Raw genomic sequence first — 12,737 nt, forward strand, 5'->3', positions numbered from 1 at the left:
CCTTTTATTTAGTCTTTGACCCTTGTATTTTGTGGCGTTGTAGAAAAAGCAGTGGACTGCTAACTGAAAAGTCAGCAGTTCAAACCCACCAGCTGCTCCTCAGAAACCCTATACACAATTGCTATGAGTCCGAACTGACTCGACGCTTACCAACAACAGCATCTCTTTTGCACCCTATGTCAGAATAGCTCCCCACCTTTTGTGAGAGAGAAATCTGATTTTTCTTATTCTTCTGTTGTTTCATTTCGATTAGCATCACGCTGGTTACTAGACTCCTGCTCCAATTCGTTTTCATTAGGTAAAGGTGCCCATTTTGGAAGATGCCATCCCACAGGAACTTGACTTGTTTTCAGTCCCCACTGGCTGATCAGCTTTTATGCAGTGTACCGACTAAAGAATTCTACTAGCGTCATGTTACTTCCACTGTTAACTCACTCTCCCAACGAATTCAGACCCTCCCTTGATTCCATTTCCTTATAAATTTTGTTGTTTCTGTTGGTGTGGCCCTGTGGGCTAATGCTTCAGACTGCAATGTCGTTTGAGCTGCAAGGTCGGTGGTTCAAGCTCGCCGCCTGCTCCTTGGAAACCCTGTACAGGGTCGCTATGGGTCGGAATCGACTCGATGGCACTTAACAACAACAACAACATTCCTGTTTAAAATATTTTTGTGGCTTTCCACCATCTGTATATAATGGTTGTCCTAAGTTACCGTCCATCAGATGACTACCAGTGACTAACATTCACACTTGTTGCCCTCATGATATACCGATGTCAGAAATAACTGCAGCATAGATGATTCTCGATAACTCCTCCTTCCTCTTACGACCATTCTCACCAGGCTACACTGTGGACAGCATAGTGGTTACGAATTGGGCTGCAAACCGCAAGGTCAGCAGTTCGAAACTACCAGCTGCTCTGCTGGAGAAAGATGAGACTTTCTGCTCCTGTAAAGATTTACAGCCTCGGAAACCTTGTTCAGGGTCGCTATGGGTAAGAACCGACTTGACGGCAAGTAACAACAACAACAACAACAACAACAACAATGTTGTGGGCTAATGTTCCAGACTGCAGAGCCGTTTGAACTATAAAGTTGGCAGTTCAAGCTCACCAGCTGCTCCTCGGAAACCCTATACAGGGTCGTTATGGGTCGGAATAGACTTGATGGCACTTAACAACAATAACCTTTTACCCAGCTTAGCTTTCACCAGGCCGCATTATCAGCTCTCTTTGGGCTACCATTCTAACAGTGTGTATCATACTTTTCCACATCTGACTGATCTTCAAGGTCAGTGTCAAGGTCAAGTCTTAGCTCTGCAACCTCTTATGCCATGGCAATAGCTCTGCCTCTAAATATAAATTTGATTTCCTGTTGTTAGGACACGCACACATACATTTTTGATGTATATTATGGAGAATGATTTTATTATTTAAAAAAAAAAATTGTGTATGTGAAAATATACACAAGAAAACACGCACCACTTCAAATAATTTCTGCATGTGTATCGGTGACTTTGACTACAGTTTGCATGTTGTGCCACCTTTCTCAAGAACCTTTTCCAAGTTATTTTACCATCGTTAACAAGAATCTACTGCCCTCCCAATCTTCCCTCTCCCATTGCTGTTGTCAGTGTGATCACATACAGATCATTTTTTAGAAGAATTCTGTATTCCTCATTTTGAGATCCGTCGTTTACCCTATGTGAGTTTCTACATTACTGGTTATAGTGCTCCTAAGTACTTTCTTTCCCCTGGACTGTAAACAATGTGTCAGCAGTTGTTGTTAGGTGCCATCGAGTCGGTACCGACTTATAGAGATCCTGTGCACAACAGAACGAAACACTGCCCAATCCTGGGCCAACCTCACAATCGTTGCCACGCTTGATGCTGCCACTTTGCCAATCCGTCTCACTGGGGATCTTTCTCGTTTTCTCTGACCCCCCACCTTACCAAACATGATGTCCTTCTCCAGCGACTGGTCCCTCCTGACAAAATGTCCGAAGTAGTGGCAGCAGTACATCTGTGTAATTCTTCTGCTGGCTGTCCAGGGCATTGTGCATACCAGTTGCACTGGTCAGAGCAGTAGGCTGGGACCATAAGAGGGAGTCGAGCCTAGTTAATCATATAATCCAGTTCTGGATGATAGCTGAGGCAGCTTCTTCTTAGCCACAGAATATTGACCTACTTTCTCCTTATCTGTGTGCAAAATATTTGTTGTACTTAGTGTGTTCTCCCTGTCACAACGATTATTTGTCTACCTCTTCATATGAAGTGAATGTGAGCGTGCTAGTTAAATCAGTGGAAAAAACAATGGAGAATTGGTAAGCTGTTTTAATTTTTAAACTAGAGGGACTTTATAATTATATCATTTTAAAAATAGCCTTCAAAAAATTCCTAATCAATCTATAAGGAGACTAGATTTAAGGGTAGGATTGTAAATTTTAGGTTTCTATGTTGTAATTTGATTTACAATATAATATATTTTGAAACTTTTTGATAAAGAATTTGTAAAGGGAAATGAACTTTTCCTAATTAGATGTACACAGTTCATTGTTAAATATTTGATTTTTTTACAAAGACTTCCCTTGGGGAAATATGTGGCATATGTACATGTTCAAGCTATTCAATTGAAAAAAACTTAGCTTTTTCTAACCTTTAGAGTTATGTATGTGATACCGTGTTCAAGGAAAAAGCTAGAATGTTTGAATGCATAAGCTCGCTATGTGTTGGAATAGGCTCGGCACCTAACAGCAACATTATGAATATAAATATAAGAAATAACTTCTGTGTCCTGTAGAACTGTTGGAAATTAGCAGAATCATTATTCAATTTTATGTCAAGTTTTTTTAAAGTAAATCTTGTATTTTAATTTGTGACCTAAGATTGTTATTTGCTATGTTACGTATTATAGATTCAGTTGTTTTGTATGATATGTCTTTTAGTTTTCATGAATACATTAGAATGTGTTTAGAGATATAATTGTGGTACATTTGTTTTAAAATTCAGTAATGCTTTCCCCATTAGAAAAACTAGAAAAATTTGACTCAGAAAATACTTTAAAATACTAATACATGTTTGTTAACTTTAATCAGTGTAGGTGAGGAAACCCATTTCAATTTAACTATTTTATTTTAAAAAATCTTTTTAAAATGACAAAATAGTTCAGCCTTCTCAATGTATAACATCTTTAGCAATTTTATTTTGATCAATTCTCAACGAATAAGCCTTCAGAAAATCCTAATACAAATGTATAAACATCTCTCCGTTTGGTTATTAACTGCTTAAGGAAGCTTCTGAATTTATTAGTCTAAAAATCTTTTTCTTAACCATGCATTTTAAGACATTACTGAGGATGAACTGCTGCGTATTGCGTGTTTTTCTCTTTCTTTACTGTATGTTATTGTTGTTGTTGTTAAGTGCCGTCGAGTCGGTTCCGACCCATAGCGACCCTGTACAGGGTTTCCGAGGGTATAAATCCTTACGGGAGTAGAAAGCCTCATCTTTCTCCCGCGGAGCGGCTGGTAGTTTTGAACCGCTGACCTTAAGGTTCGCAGCCCGATTGTTAAGCGTTATCAAATCCGTTCTGACTCACAGTGACCTTGTAAAGGATTTCCAAGGAGTGGCTGATGAGTTTGAACCACTGACCTTGTAGTTCAAACTGACCTCGTGGTCCAGTGTATTATCTTGCAGTACCACACCAGGAATCCTCTTTACTATATTGTTGTTGTTAAGTGCTGTCGAGTCGATTCCGACCCATAGCGACCCTGTAAAGGGTTTCTGAGGAGCAGCTGGTGAGCTTGAACTGCCGACCTTGCAGTTCAAACAGCTTTGCAGTCTGGTGCATTAACCCACAGCGCCACACCAGGACTCCTTTTATATAAGTTTCTTAATTTATTATCTGTAGACCATTTTGATTTCAAACTAGGTGAATTTATTTAAGTTGCCAATGCTAGGTGCAGTTAATCATGCAATTGTAAACACATTCACATATGAAGGTATGTTGAGAAGTATTGTTACTAGAAAAGTTCCAGTTGGTGAATGCACAGGCTTATTCCAAACAAAACTTGTTTAAACATGTCTGTGATCACAGGATGTTGTTAGGTGTTGTCGAGTCAGTTCTGACTCATAGAGACCCTATGCACAACAGACCGAAACACTACCTGGTCCTGTGCCATCCTCACGGTTGCTATGTTTGAGTCCATTGTTGCTGTCAAGGTGTGAATCCATCTTATTAGAGGGTCTTCCTCTTTTTTCACTGACCCTCCACTTTACCAAGCATGATGGCCTTCTCCAGAGACTGGTCTCTGCTCATAACATGTCTAAAGAATAAGAGATGAAGTTATGCCTTCCTGGCTTCTAATGAGCATTCTAGCTGTACTTCTTCCAACACAGATTTGTTTGTTCTTCTGGAAGTCCATGGTACTTTTAATACTCTTCTCCAAAACCACAATTCAAATGCATTGATTCTTCTGCAGTCTTCTTTATTGATTGCCCAACTTTTGCTTGCATGCATATGAGACTGTTGAAAATACCACGGTTTAGGTCAGTTTCACTTTAGTCCTCAAACTGACATCTTCTTCAATATTTGAAACAGAACTTTAGCAGTAGATTACCCCAATGCGTACATTATTCGATTTCGTGACTGCTGCTTCCTTGAGTGTTGATTGTAGATCCAAGCAAAATGAAATCTTTGACAACTTCAATTTTTCCCTCTGTTTATCATGATGTTGGACTCCTGATATGGCACTGTAGGATCAGTACTGAACTATGAACCACAGATGGGCAGTTCAAACTCACCAGCTGCTCCTCGGAAAACGTATACGGGTAGTTATGAGATAGAATCAACTCCACGGTATTTAACAACAATAGTCATGATGTTATTTATTGGTGTGGTTGTGAAGATCCGTGGTATTACAAGTTCTCTTAGTAATACACTTGTCTTAGTCTCCTTACAGTGCCTTAAAAAAAAGTCCAAACAAGACAGTGGCTTCTGAGGGGATATGCTGGGCTAGTTAAATTAAAGACAGAGGTCAGCTCAGATGATACGGTACCTGTTTTTCAGGATTCCAAAGGAGTAATCTTGATTGCTTTTCTTGAAGGACACAGGGCAATCACAGCAGCGTCTTAGGAGAAAGTTTTAAGACAGTGGAAAAAACCTGCATTGGTGAGAAAAATGCTGTGAAAATTGTACTGAGGAGTTATTTTCATCACGGTATTTTTTTGTTCCTCAAACTCAAAAACATTTTAAAGGAGCACGATGAGTCCCTTGAGGATACCAAAACTGCAGTTTTGATACGGTGTCGATTGAGCAGTACAGAATTCTTTGGGGAAGGGTTGGGGAGATGGAAACACTGCCTTCAGAAGTGTACAGAGCTACATGGAGGAAATGTGGAGAAACAATAGCTTTCCGTGTTGTTGTTTTGTTTGATAAAGGCTTCTATGATTTTGTAGCAGTACTTTTGGACTCACCTTGATGACTTTACTTACTGTGTTGTGTGTGGTTGTTGTTATTAAGTGCTGTGTAGTCAGTTCTGACTCGTAGTGACCCTGTAGAGGGTTTCCAAGGAATAACTAGGAATAACTGGTGGGTTTGAACTGCTGCCCTTGTGGTTAGCAGTCCAGTGCTTATCATACAGAGCCACACCAGAGCTCCTGCGCGTGCTTAGACCCTTAAAACATTCTTTTGATGATGAGGTCATTCTAGGAGAGCTGCTTTTCTTTACCTCTCAGTAAATGTCAGTGAGAAAGATTCCTGTGGGCTAGCATTTGCTGGCTTTTGAGTTTTTAAACATTCTTTGTAACCAGACCCAGGTTGCATGGTCACCCAAAAATGAAGGAACTCAAGCATTCCAGAACTGACGCCGTTGTGCTGGGCCAACAGTAATGGTAACTGTTGATGATGTATTTGACAGCTTTGTGAGGAAGCAGGCTGGGAGGTGATCTTGTGCCCAAGGTCTCACAGTGGGTTACCAGCAAAGTTCCTCATCTTATATTTTCTCTTTTCTTCTGGAATCATCATGGGTAGTCATTCTAACCTCAGATTTTGTTGTAGAATACAAGAGCGGATATTTCTGCAAGGAATAACTTGCCTCCTTACCCCAGGGAACTGGAAGAATTTACCAGATTCAGTGTACTGCCTTCCATTGACGCTGAGAAGCGCCTGAAAGATGGAAAGGAGGGTTTTTTTTTTTTTTGGTTTTTGTTGCTGTTGTTTTTTCAAGAAGGTAGTTGTGGTCTGATGTATCCTGGGCTATTTTATGAGTGTCTTTGCTCAGCCAGTCATTTTCAAGACCCAATCTGGAGGGACCCCCCCAAGACTTATGGGTATAGGAGACCCTCCATGGGTCCCTGAAAGAGAACACCCACGGTTGAGGCCAATCTGACTTGCTGATCCCATAGGTGTCAGAATAGCTCTATACTCCACAGCTGTTCAGTGGCTCAATACTTTGGGAGTATATCACCAGGGCTTTCTCTGAGGTGCCTCTGGGTATACTTTTTGGTTAGCAGACAAACTTGTTAACCCAGGGATGCCATGTGAGCTCCTGCTATGTGGAAATTACTGTACTTGTAAAATTGTTAATGAGGCAGTACCTTGAGTGAGTGGATGATCTGATCACATATAAAAGCAGACAAAATGAGTCTTCAAGTGTTGTAGGCAGGGAAGACGGTAAGAGACACCAGGACTTTTGATGCGGATGCTGGCTATGATTGGGATCATCTGACTGGCTAGGTGCAAAATGCCTTAGAGGTGGTGTCTGACCTTCTCCAGCTTCACCAAGAGGAAGGACGAGGATCACCTGCCCAAGGCCAAGTCCTATGCAGCACAAGTCAAACATGCTCCCACCCTCCAGCTTACTTTATAAAGATTCCGACACCTCCCGTGGCACTCTCTGTTTCTCTGTTGGGTTCAGCAGTCTGTTGCATTGACTGCACAGAACTCAGACAGTAATCTTGATTATGGGGTTTATTAGGGAAATGAAAAGGGCACAGTTCAGGATCGGAAACAGTTCAGGATATAGCAGTTCTCTAGACCAGGAGTGCTTCTTCCCGGCTGTACTGCAGGCATGCTCCTCTCATTCTCCTCTGTCCCACTCCGGCAAGTTCCACAACTTCTTTGAACCCTGTGGCTTCATGTCCAAGGGCTCCCCATTCTGTAAGTCAGCTTCCTGCAAGCCAGCCTCACTCACTGTGTACCACTTTCTCTGCTGCTGCATCTCCACATTGGGATCTCAGGGTCCAAAAGACACGCTTCACTTTTGCCTCTCTGTTGTTGGTACTGTGAGATTCCCCATTCCTGTTTCTGAGATGGCTCATTTTAAAGCCAGTGGAATGGCAAACAAAACCAACCAATCCCTGTGTTAGAGTTCTTTACACCTTATTTGCATGGTTCCACCTAATCATTTGATGGTAGTTAGGAAGAAGTACACTCCAAGAGTGCTCCTTTGGAGGCCAAGATGGCCAAACTTCGTCTCTCATAGTTTGGACATAGTGTCAGGAGGAACCAGTCGCTGGAGGAAGGATATCATGTTTGGTAAGGTGGAGATGGATTGGCCAAGTGGCAGCATCAATGGGCTCAAGCGTGGCAACAATAGTGAGGTTGGCCCAGGATCGGTCAGTGTTTCGTTCTGCTGTGCCTAAGGTCACTTTGAGTCAGTATCGACTCAATGGCACTTAACAACAACAACAAAGAAGACTGGATAAAAGAGCCATATCAAGTAAATTCACTGTACTGTGGAAGGCTATTCATTTGGAAGGGAAGTTATCTTTTCCCTAGTGGCTGTATGCAATTTAATAATCACTGGACATATTTGGTGTCTGTGCATTGGCCAGGAACAAATTCAAGCTGTCAGGTATGCCAATTTATATTTGAGTAGTTTTTTCTACTCAGCTAAGGGCTTCCAGGCCTCAGGTTTGCCAATTTAAACACATTTGACTTCTTGGAAATTTTTTAAATGTACCTTGAGGGAACAAGCTGAGAAGGCCATGGGTTGTAATTAGCATATCTCACGTGCAGCTGAGTTTGTGTTTTTGGATATAGCAGTGATTTATAGTTTTTGGCTACCTTGTCCCACAGGAACTCTTAGCCTTTTTCAGACATTAGCTCATGAATTCACATAACATCCAGTGTGAGTTGTGTAACATGACCACATGTGTCCACCCAAAGCCAGAACTGCTCACTGCTGGGTCTTCTAGGGTGGTGACATGTGAGGTGCCCCACAGGGGAAGAGGTGCTGTCTTCTTGTGTTTGGCATTTGTTCCTGCCATGAGACTCCAGAGCTTCCTCTGGGCAGGGACTGTGGGGCCAGGATGCTGGCTTCTGTTTTTCCTTGGGGTATTCAACTCCAGGGAGGCTGGTACAAAGGAGGCAACTCTCAAGGTTACTTACCTGGACACACTGTCAGAGCCACACTGGAGCAAGCTCTTCAGGGTCAGAAGTGGTGGGAATCGGTAAGGGACGAAACCAGCATATAGTGTGAGTTTCCTACATGACAGAGACTTTGCTTTTTTCAACGATTTTGAAGAATAATCCTGTGGAATGTATGTTGTCAGTCTTGTGTTTTAAAATTTCATTGTGTGTTCTGTGAAGATTTATGTAGCAGTTTAGATTCCCATTCAACAGTTTCTACCCAAATTGTTCAGTGACAGCGGGAACATTCTTTACAATGTGGGGAACATTCTCATAATATTTCCCTTAGTGTAGTTTCTCTGCCCTTTCACATTCGCATCTTTGTTTTAAAATGATTGTTGACCATTTGTTCTCAGGTAGGTAGATGTTTTCAAAGAAGCATAGTACTCATGGGTGATATTGTTTATGTTAGAAGCTAAGCTGTTATTTAGCTGAAAGGTGATCTCTGTTGCTAGTGGTGGTTCAGAGTTTACAGATGATCTCAGGGCAGTAGTCTTGGAGAGTCCTTCAGTCTCTTTCATGATCTGTCTATTGTGGTCATTTCCGGATGATCAGTTGTGGTAACTGGGCACCATCTAGTGCTTCTGGTCTCAGGATAGGTGAGGTGGTGGTTCGTGTAGGCCTATAGACTAGTTTCTTTTCTGAGTCTAAAGACTAGTGGTCTTTAATCATAAGCCTTGATGTTTTTATATCAGAAATTTGAGTTCCAGAGATGAATTCCAAAGCCTGTGCTCTGTACCACACTGGGGAGGATCAAAAGGGATTCTCAGTTGTGGTAAAGGATTGGCACAAAATTCTATACAGAGTTACTTTCTTCTATATCGAAGCAAAGCTTCTCACAGATGTGGTGGTAAGAATTTGCCCATTGGGACTTTCAGGAATTAGATTATAGCGAAGTGTATAATGCAATAAATGTGTGCCCCCATCTTTTCTTTGTTGAAAGTTTTTCCTGGGATCCTAATGTCTGTCTGTGCACCCTTAGTTATATAGAAAGGCATTTAGAAATTTTGCTAATGCATCAGAAGATACAATATGTAGTTAGTAATCCAAGACCTCTAATATTGCAGCTGGTTCCTCTGATCTCAGAGTCATGGAGACTGATGCTCACATGTTCCATTAGTCCGTTGGATTAATTGATTCCAAGTCTCTTCAGTTCTCATCGCTCTCCTTTCTTCCACACAGGGAGAGATCAATAGTTGTACCTTAGACACCTGCTCATGAGCTTTTAAAATCCCAGACGCTACTCAGAAAAGTAGGATGTAGAACATTATCTTTGTAGACTCAAACTGACTTTTGCAGTTGGAAAACCCTTTGTCTTTTGGCAGTTTATAAATGGTGACATTCTAGATACTATCTTTGAAGCTCTTTACCTAAGCCAGGGATTGAGGGTAGCCTTGTTGCTAGTTGATGGATTTTATTGCTAATGCCAGCCTTTCTATATCCAGACAGAAATAAACCTTGACATTGATCATGGTGGTTCCTGGCCCATCCACTGGCTCTGCAGAGACACGCTCTGCTCTGGGGTGTTAATTCCTTAGGTTACCGGATATTGAATTAATTGTTTCTCTATTCACGGACCATGGAGCAAACGGTTACCACCAGACTCTGGAAGACAGCCTTGGGGATCTGCTTCTGAAACGTCACAGATTTTTGAAAGCACTATGGAGCGCACAGCTCTATTTTGACACACATGGGGTCACCATCAGTTGGAATTGACTCGGCAGCAATAGTTTTTTTTATTTTTTTCATTTATGGAGCTTTTTATCGGAGCCAGACTTTATTGCTTTCATCTGTTTGTTTGTTTTTCACGTCCTGTTCCAATGTATTTGATTTTCTCATTGCTGGGTTATACATTGTCCTTTTTAGTAGCCAAGGTTTGTATGTACACAAGACAACAACATGCAATATGGAAACTTCCCAGTAGTTATGCTTGTTTCTTTCCTCATTCAAGATTCAGTTCTAACAAGAGTCCTCCTGGTATAAATTCATTAAATATGCTTCAGCAGAAAGCCTTCGATAATGGGAAAGTCCTTAATATATACTGGCTTTAACAGTGAAATAAAGGGTGGGAAAATCGGATGTGAAGTAAATGTCACAAATATTCCCACACCTTACAGAGTTTTCTCTAAGGAAATCTGCTGACAGGACTGAAAACCAGCATCATCTGAGCCTGTTCACAAATACTGCTCAAGGCAAAGGTTCTTATACACTTTGAGGAACCTCCAAAGCTTTCCATGTGGTTCTGTCTGGCCTGCCAGCCCTACTCTCGGGAGATCCATGATAACTGAGTATATTGTAAAGAATCCAGTTTTCATTTCACTTACTTTTTGAGTAGGTAAATACCTGAGAGACCCTGAGAAGAAAGTGTCTTGTCCATTGGTTTCTGACTTGAGTGCTTCATGGAATGTTCCTGGTGTATCATCTGAGTTTCTATGGTTATCTTTGCCTGTTGTGACTGGATGGGAAGAGTGGAGTGACAGGGGGAAGAATCAGTTCATTGGTTGACTCTACAAACTTGTGTGCCAGTGGCTCTGCCAGGCTGTGTAAGAACTCCAGGGGAGGAGTGGCCAAAGAGCGGAATCATTGTGATGGAAGTGTGCTAGATCATAGCTGTTTACAAGGAAGGTTAATTTTTTTCTTTTTTAAAGTAAAACAAACCTGTTGCCGTCAAATTCATTCCTACTCATGTGTTGCAGAGTGGCACTGTGCTTCCTAGGATTGGTGGTGGCCTTTTGCAAGCATGTTGTCAAGGCTTTCACCTGAGGCACTTTTCTGGGTGGGTTCAAACTGTCAACCTTTTGGTTAGTAGCCAGTCACTTACCCATTTGCCCCATCTACGGATTCTGATGTAAGGCAAACATAAAACCTGTTGCTGTCCTGTCCATTCTGACTCAGAGCGACCCTGTAGGACAGAGAAGAGCTGTTCTGTAGGTTTTCCAATGCCGTAAAATCATACAGAAACAGACTGCCGTGGAGCGGCTGATGAGTTCAAACCATAGACCTTAGGGTTAGCAGCTGAGCACTCAAACACTGCGCCACCAGGGCTTCTTGATTTACATCAAGGGGAACTTATTTAAGAGAAGCTTAACGGAATCTCTTGAGGGTCCAGAACTGGCACCCCTCTTGAGATCTAGAGCACGTTTTCTTCCTGCCCTTGTGGCTTGTCCTCTGCTTCTGTGTGCACTTCATTCCCCTTTGGGAGCAGGCTTCCTCTGCAGGGGCCTGGCAGGGTTCTCCAGTGATACCCTGTTCCCTGCATCTATCTCTAGTGCTCATGGCATACCTGTGTCCGATCCAGATCCTTGTAAGTTGATATTTTGGGACCCTGTTAGCCATGCCCTGGCTGAAAGTGGTATTGCACGTAATGACAAAGTTGGTAAAAGCCTGTGGGTCAGATTGATCGTTCTCTGATGGAATCAATGGGTCTAGAACGTCTTTTTAGAGATGGTGCTGCTTTGACTTCTAGAAGGAACTGGGGCTACCAGGGCAGAGGAAGCAGGTGGAGGAGACAGTGATGATAAGCATGAGACCTTTGCATCCTTGTGAGCCATTTAGGGTGAGGTGGGACTGAGGAGGAAGGCAAGAGTCAGTTTGCTGAGACTTGTGTTCTCTGCTAAGGAGTTTCAATATTGGCTTAAAGGTACCAGGAGTTGCTTAAGAATTTGAAGCAGGGTGATAACATGATGTGACTGTGATTTAGAAAGGCGAGTTAGAGCCTCTTAAGAGTTCTTGTGGCCAGACAAGGCTAAGGGCCATGTAGAAGACTGTTGGCTTTGTGAGAAGGATTGGAGGACAAAGTATGGATTGGAAGAGAGGTGATGGACGTGCGAGACTGATTAAGATGGTTAAGCCACGAGGTAAGGGGAAACCAAGGAAGAACGGCTGGGTCAGTTGTGACGTGGAATTTAATAAGAATGAGAGGATTTTGTTTGCTATATTGGGAGATGGTAGAGGTATAAGGTTGGGGTTTGTATTGAGATTTGTCAGATATACCCATGTGGCAGAGAGAATTGATAGCAGGATGCTCATAAACTGGATTGCTAATTTAAGGGCAGGAGGAAGGTAAGAATAAAGGAGCATATAGCTAGCTATTCAATTTGACTAAATTTAAAAGTACTGGAGTTTTTACTGGTGTAGCCCCACAATTTCATGGCTGTATGCTACTAATCTACTTAACATTCTTAGCATTTCACAGGACAAAAATATAAAAATCTGTAAAATGTTATAAAGCTGTAGAAATCAGGTTTCAAAAGGACTAGTGAATTCAAAAGGTTTTAGACCAAAACATGAGGGTACTGAACTTGGTTTTCGTTCTTTTTTTCTCACCTGTATA

General features: G+C 41.9%; 1 protein-coding gene across 1 annotated transcript in view; it reads left to right on the top strand.

Moving 5' to 3' along the window:
• The first annotated feature begins 2,111 nt into the window (after positions 1–2,111).
• Positions 2,112–12,737, top strand: part of MYO1B (myosin IB) — a 215,487-nt gene continuing 204,861 nt past the window's right edge. Inside the window, exon 1 of the mRNA XM_006864054.1 lies at positions 2,112–2,318. The gene's annotated coding sequence lies outside the window, so the exon portion shown is untranslated. The remainder of the gene's footprint in view (positions 2,319–12,737) is intronic.

This window comes from Chrysochloris asiatica, unplaced genomic scaffold (genome assembly GCF_000296735.1).
Source record: "Chrysochloris asiatica unplaced genomic scaffold, ChrAsi1.0 scaffold00059, whole genome shotgun sequence".
Lineage (NCBI taxonomy): Eukaryota > Metazoa > Chordata > Mammalia > Afrosoricida > Chrysochloridae > Chrysochloris > Chrysochloris asiatica.